The sequence below is a fragment of the Phyllostomus discolor genome, chromosome 15, assembly GCF_004126475.2.
Source record: "Phyllostomus discolor isolate MPI-MPIP mPhyDis1 chromosome 15, mPhyDis1.pri.v3, whole genome shotgun sequence".
Classification (NCBI taxonomy): Eukaryota; Metazoa; Chordata; class Mammalia; order Chiroptera; family Phyllostomidae; genus Phyllostomus; species Phyllostomus discolor.
The window spans coordinates 16444903-16450902 of record NC_040917.2 but is presented as its reverse complement, the minus strand read 5'-3'; the positions used below and the strand labels follow the sequence as shown (position 1 = coordinate 16450902).

The window sequence follows — 6000 nt, the reverse complement described above, 5'->3', positions numbered from 1 at the left end:
CTAGCATTGCTCTTCCTCTTTCGTTTCCATCACCAGGGTTCGATCTTCCATCAGAGATGTGTTTGCTGGGCACTCTCTCTCAACAAAGGGGTCCTCCAACCGGATTTCTCCAGGGAACACCCCATCACTGCCTTTGGGGTGCCGAGTCACGAGCAGGGGGGCAGCCGCCAGGGGATGTGAGGCCGTTAGAGGTGGTGTGCCCATGCGGTGGGGCTGAGGGACCTCCACACCCAGGGAGAGAGACACGGGGTCCTAAGGATCAAGAATGAGCTGGAGGCGGCCGTGGGCATCCCTGGTGGTCTAGGGAGAGGGGGGAGCCCAGGCTCGGCAGGTGTGAGTCCAAGGTGGGGACCGTGGGAGCTGAGGCCGAGGAGGATACCCTGGGGTCCGACCCAGAAGGAGCCTGCATCCCGTCCTGAGGGCAGCGGGGGCTGCTAAGGGCTTGAGTGCTGTCACTGCCCTGAACTCAGACTCCTTGAGACCCCAGGATTTAGCTCTACCAGATGTATCTAATCTCAAATTCCCAATAATAGTGCTTAACGCACGCCTTCCGTTCCAAGGAGGTGAAGCGCTTCAATGCCCACTATATATGGCTCAAGTTCAGTCCAACAACATTTCCCAAAGGCCTGCTCTGTGCCAGCCGCCAGCTTGGGCTCAGAGGATTGCACACTGAGTGAGACCCAGCCCTGCCTCAGCAAGTGGGGCGGAGACCCCTCAACTCCAGCAGGCAATGCAGGGTGTAAGAGCGTCCCTAGAGGTTCATGCAGGAGCAGTGAGGGCAAAGGAGGAGCTCCCCGATTCTGCTGGAAGACTGGGGGGGGGGGGCAGTGTGGTGGGTGCCAGGGATGTCTTCCGTGGAGAAGGTACATCTTTTAAAAGGTAGAGGGTTCCCCAACAACAAAGAGAGAAGCATGCAAAAAGACCTGGTCAGAACCTGACAGGAAGTCGCTGTGCAGGGGACAGAAGAGAGTGACCAGAGGCAGAGCTGGAAAGGGAGACAGGGACCCAGGGCTGCATCTGGTGGGCAGTGAGCTCTCTGCTTGTTCTGAGCTTCACCTAAGACTCAGGCTTCCTTCCCTCCACCTGGCCCTGTCGTCTCTCAATGCTACTTAAGACCACGGAGCTCCGGAAGCCCTCCCCGCCTTCCCCGGCCCTCACCCGCTGTCTCCTCTGAACAGAGACGATGCCACGCAGGTTCCCGCTTTAATGGCGCTCTAATGGTTGCCCAGGCACTGGCTTTGTCGCCCCACCTAAACCTGGAGGTTTCTATGCCCCCAGCTGAGTCGGTGCCATACAGCTGGGCATACTTGGCTTACATGTGGGTTTGGGGGGACTGCAAAGCCAGCACTGGGGATCCCTGAAGCTTGAGGCCTGACCGAGGCTTTGGGTCCGCCGCCTGTATTTTCCCCCACAAAACTAAGAGCGAAAGTGATGCGGCTGGATTCAGCCCACGTGCACTCCGGTGCTTCCTTGCCGTCTGAGTCTAGCACTCAGAGGCACACACACAGGCCTGCTCTGATTTTGACACTCAGCAAAGCCAACTTCCCTGTGCAGGGAAGTCTGCAAAGGTGGCCGTGAGGCTGGGCACAACCCCCTCAGAAGTCTTCTGTCCTCAGGAACAAAACCAGAAACCCAGAAGGGTTGGCATTGCATTCAGACAAGGGAATCGAAAAGCTTCCTGCTTTGCTCAGGGCCATAGCGCCCAAGGGGATGATGGGATATGGCTTGGGATGCGAGCACCAGTCTGGCCACTATGCACGAGTGTGGGCATACTGATTGTTAAAATGTGTCTGGTTGTTACTTTGGCCTGGGCCCCCACTGAGGGAACCCGCTGGGGCCTCCCCACAATCCCACCAGTGAGGGTTTAGCATGGAGCGCGAGACCTTTCCCCGGGCTCCGCCCCAGGGTTTCCGGGCATCCTGGAGGGCGCTGGCCACTGGCTTCTGTGCACAAGAACAAGGGAGACGCAAGCCAGGGAGTCCAGGGGCGCTCAGGCAGACCAGCCAGAGCCCGGACTGGCTGAGTGAACGTAGGGAAAAGCGACGGGGAGTCTGTCTAGGCCCGTGGGGTCTATCATCAGCGGGCGACACTAATGCCCTCCCCCAGGCCCAGATGCGAGGATGACACCCAGATGCACTTAATGTCCACAGAGGCACCGTATTGACTAGGTTCTTGCTCAGCAACGGTATCTCCCCGAAGGACACCAGGGATGAGCCGGTGCTGCTGTAAGGGATGGGTGTGTTCCAGCGCCAGGTGACTGCAACCCAAGGAGGAAGTCCTGCCGTCAGCTGTCAATCATCCAGGGCTCAGCAGCCTTGCTGGGACAGCGCTCCTCACCCCCAAGACAACCCGCCAAACCTACCCTCACCCTCGGGAAATGTCACCCCAGCTGTGGTTTTCCCGGGACGTGGCTCACATACAGAAACATAAACCTGTTTACCCACCCTGTTTACCTCGGCGCCTCTGCCCCGCTGCTGTCCCCCGTGCTAGGGGTGGGGGGCTCAAGGCTTGCTGTTGGTCAGCTCAGGCGCTGTCTGGGGCTTCCAGGCCTCTGCTGGAGGTAGCTGTCTCGTTCTTCCAAGGAAGACAGTGAAGCCACCTGCCCCTTCGTGGGCGGGGATAAAGTGAAAACAAAGTCCGGTAAAAGACTGTTCAAAGGTGAGAAAGCAAGGGATTTCTACACAGCCGCGTTCCCCTGCGTCCCACCTACCTGGCACGAGGTATCCACATTCTGCCGCCCCCCCCACTCCCCAACCCTGCCCAGGGCCCCCGTGGTGGGGTGCAGACAGCAAGGTCCGGGGGTGGGACGCCCGCCCAGCCCAGCCCAGCCCAGCCCAGCCCAGCCCAGCCCAGCCCAGCGTGGGGACCGGAGCTGGGAAGAGCCCAGGACTTCCGGGAGGGAAAGGCGTCAGACCACTAACTCCAGCCTCGCCCAGTCTCCTGCTGGGGGCGTGGGCCCTCGCGCGTGTTCGCTGCAAGGCGCTCACCTCCGCGGAGGGCTGCCTGCGCTTCCACTCGCTCCTCGGAGCCGCCAACGGGCGAGGCCAGAGCCGCTGTAAGGAGGAGCCTTAGGCCCCGCCCACCCGGGTCGGCCCCGCCCACCCGGCCGGTTCCGGGGCCCCTTCCCTGCCCCGCGCCCCGGGTAACCTCTGAGTGCGCTGGGGCAAGCCTCTGCCCAACGCTGGGCGCTCGAACTTGCCGGTGCCTGGGAGAAAGGGGGGCTGCGGGGACCGGGCAAAGTGTCCGTTTGCCTGGTCCCCGGGGGGTTTAGGGGGCAGGGGGCGGGACGTGCGTGCTGGGTGTGCTGGCAGGTATCTGGATCCGAGAGAGACTGGGCAGGGGAGGGGAACAGAGCTGCGGCCTCTGTAGTTCTCCGAGATGTCCATCGAGGCCCTCCAGGCCGCCATCGCCCCGGCCTCTCCTCTCCCATCGGACACAGGAGGAGGCCCGGGGCCGAGGACCTGGAGTAACTGCCCGAGGCACAGCCAGAAGCTGGCACCCGAGGGACTCGACCACCCCCCCCCCCCCGCCCCCACGCCCAGAGCAGGGCTCCTTCGTCCGCACCAAACCTCAAGCCACATTTGGAAGATCTTTTTTTAAAAACAATATATTTCATTGATTATGCTATTACGGTTGTCCCATTTCCCTGCCTTTATTCCCCTCCGACCGGCACACCCCCTCCCACCCACATTCCCCCCACCTTAGTTCATGTCCATGGGTCGTACATATAAGTTCTTTGGCTTCAACATTTCCTATTCTATTCTTAACCTCCCCCTGTCTGTTTTCTTCCTACTATTTATGCTACTTATTCTCTGTACCTTTCCCCCTCTCTCCCCCTCCCACTCCCCTGCTGATAACCCTCCATGTGATCTCCATTTCTGTGGTTTTGTTCCTGTTCTAGTTATCTGCTTGGTTTGGTTTTGTTTTAGATGTGGTTGTTAATAAGTGTGAGTTTGCTGTCATTTTACTGTTCATATTTTTTATCTTCTTTTTCTTAGATATGTCCCTTTAACATTTCATATAATAAGGACTTGGTGATGATGAACTCCTTTAACTTGACCTTGTCTGGGAAGCCCTTTATCTGCCCTTCCATTCTAAATGAAGGCTTTGCTGGATAGAGTCATCTTGGATGTAGGTCCTTGCCTTTCATGACTTGGAATACGTCTTTCCAGCCCCTTCTTGCCTGTAAGGTTTATTCTGAGAAATCAGCTGACAGCCTTATGGGAACTCCTTTGTAGGTAACTGTCTCCTTTACTCTTGCTGCTTTTAAGATTCTCTCCTTCATTTTAATCTTGGGTAATGTAATTGTGATGTGCCTTGGCGTGTTCCTTCTTGGGTCCAACTTGTTTGGAACTCTCTGAGCTTCCTAGACTTCCTGAAAGTCTACTTCCTTTGCCAGATTGGGGAAGTTCTTCATTATTTTTTCAAATAAATGTTCAGTTTCTTGCTCTTTCTCTTCTCCTTCTGGCACCCCTGTGATTCGGATGTTGGAACATTTAAAGGTGTCTTGGAGGTTTCTAAGCCTCTCCTCCTTTTTTTGAATTCTTATTTCTTCATTCTGTTCTGGTTGAATGTTTCTTTTTCCTTCTGCTCCAAACTGTTGATCTGAGTCCTGGTTTCCTTCCTGTCACTGTTGGTTACTTGTATATTTTGCTTTATTTCACTTTGGGGAACCTTCATCTGTTCCTTCATTTTGCAACTGAGCTCAAGCAATTCTGTAAGCAACCTGGTTACCAGCGCTTTGAACTGTGCACCTGATAGGTGGGCTATCTCTTCATTGCTTAGTTGTATTTTTTTCTGGAGCTTTGATCTGTTCTTTCATTTGGACCTCTTTTTCTCTCTCTCTCTCTCTCAGTGCACCTGTTTTGTAGTGAGGGGCAGAGCCTTAGGTGTTCACCAGGGCGGGGCAACCCAAGTGGCTGCATTGTGGTGCTGTGTGTTGGGGAGGAGTCCTATAGGGAACAATGGCGCTTGCTCTGTGCCAGTTTCCAGTTGTGTCCCCCACTTCCCACAAGCAAAGTGGGCCTTTCTGGTGCTGATTCCCAGTGGGTGGGCTTGTGTACGTTCTAGGACCCTGTGGGTCTCTCCAACAGACTCTCCTGGGAGGCTGGGAGTTTCTCCTACTGGTGCCACAACCCCCACAGGTTTCTTCAATCAGAGGTTTGAGGCTTTATTTCCCCGCTGGGACCCTGGGTGATGTGGTCTGTCTCGCTCCCTAGTTGTTCCTCCTGGTTTATCCGCATGCGAACGTGGGACCACCCATTCCACCAGCCGCTGCCTTGCTGCACATCCCCTCTGCCCCAGCTGCCTTTCTCCACCCCTCCTACCAGCCTGGATGAATGTTTCTTCTTTAACTCCTTGGTTGTCAGACTTCCATACAGTTCGATTTTCTGTCAGTGCTGGCTGTTTTTCGTTTTTAAATTTGTTGTCCTTCTTTGGTTGTGTGAGGAGGCACGGTGTGTCTACCTACGCCTCCATCTTGGCCGGGGGTCCCCATCTGGAAGATCTCAGTGACAGATTCCAGTCAGCAAGTGCTCCTGTGCGTGTGTGGGAGCAGGGGTGTCCTGAGGAAGGAGCCCTGAGTTTGGCGGGAGAACCCAAGAGGAGATGGACCCTTTCGGTCCTATGAGCAAGATGTTCCTTCTGCCAGGCCCCCTGGTCTCCTTTCCTGCCTGTGTCCCCGCTGCTGGGGTTTGCAGAAAAAGGGATGCATTGAAAGAAAGAAAACTGGCTCCCCAGAGGCTGGAGCAAACCAAGGGTTAAAGAGAGGTGACTTTAAGCCCTGGCTGGCATAGCTCAGTGGATTGAGCGCAGGCTGCAAACCAAAGTGTCGCAGGTTCAATTCCCAGTCAGGCCACATACCTGGGTTGCAGGCCACGGCCCCCAGCAACCGCACATTGATGTTTCTCTCTTTCTCCCTCCCTTCCCTCTCTAAAAAGAAATAAATAAAATCTTTTTAAAAAAGAGAGAGAGATGACTTTATGAACAGGTGGTGCAGGG

General features: G+C 55.8%; 1 long non-coding RNA gene across 1 annotated transcript; it reads right to left on the bottom strand.

Moving 5' to 3' along the window:
- Positions 1 to 2821, bottom strand: LOC118498278. Its single transcript, XR_004900802.1, has 3 exons — positions 2711 to 2821; positions 2454 to 2605; positions 1 to 1606 (listed from the first exon to the last, which is right to left on the bottom strand). It is a non-coding gene; the product is annotated as an uncharacterized LOC118498278 (long non-coding RNA).
- Between the last annotated feature and the right edge of the window lie 3179 nt (positions 2822 to 6000).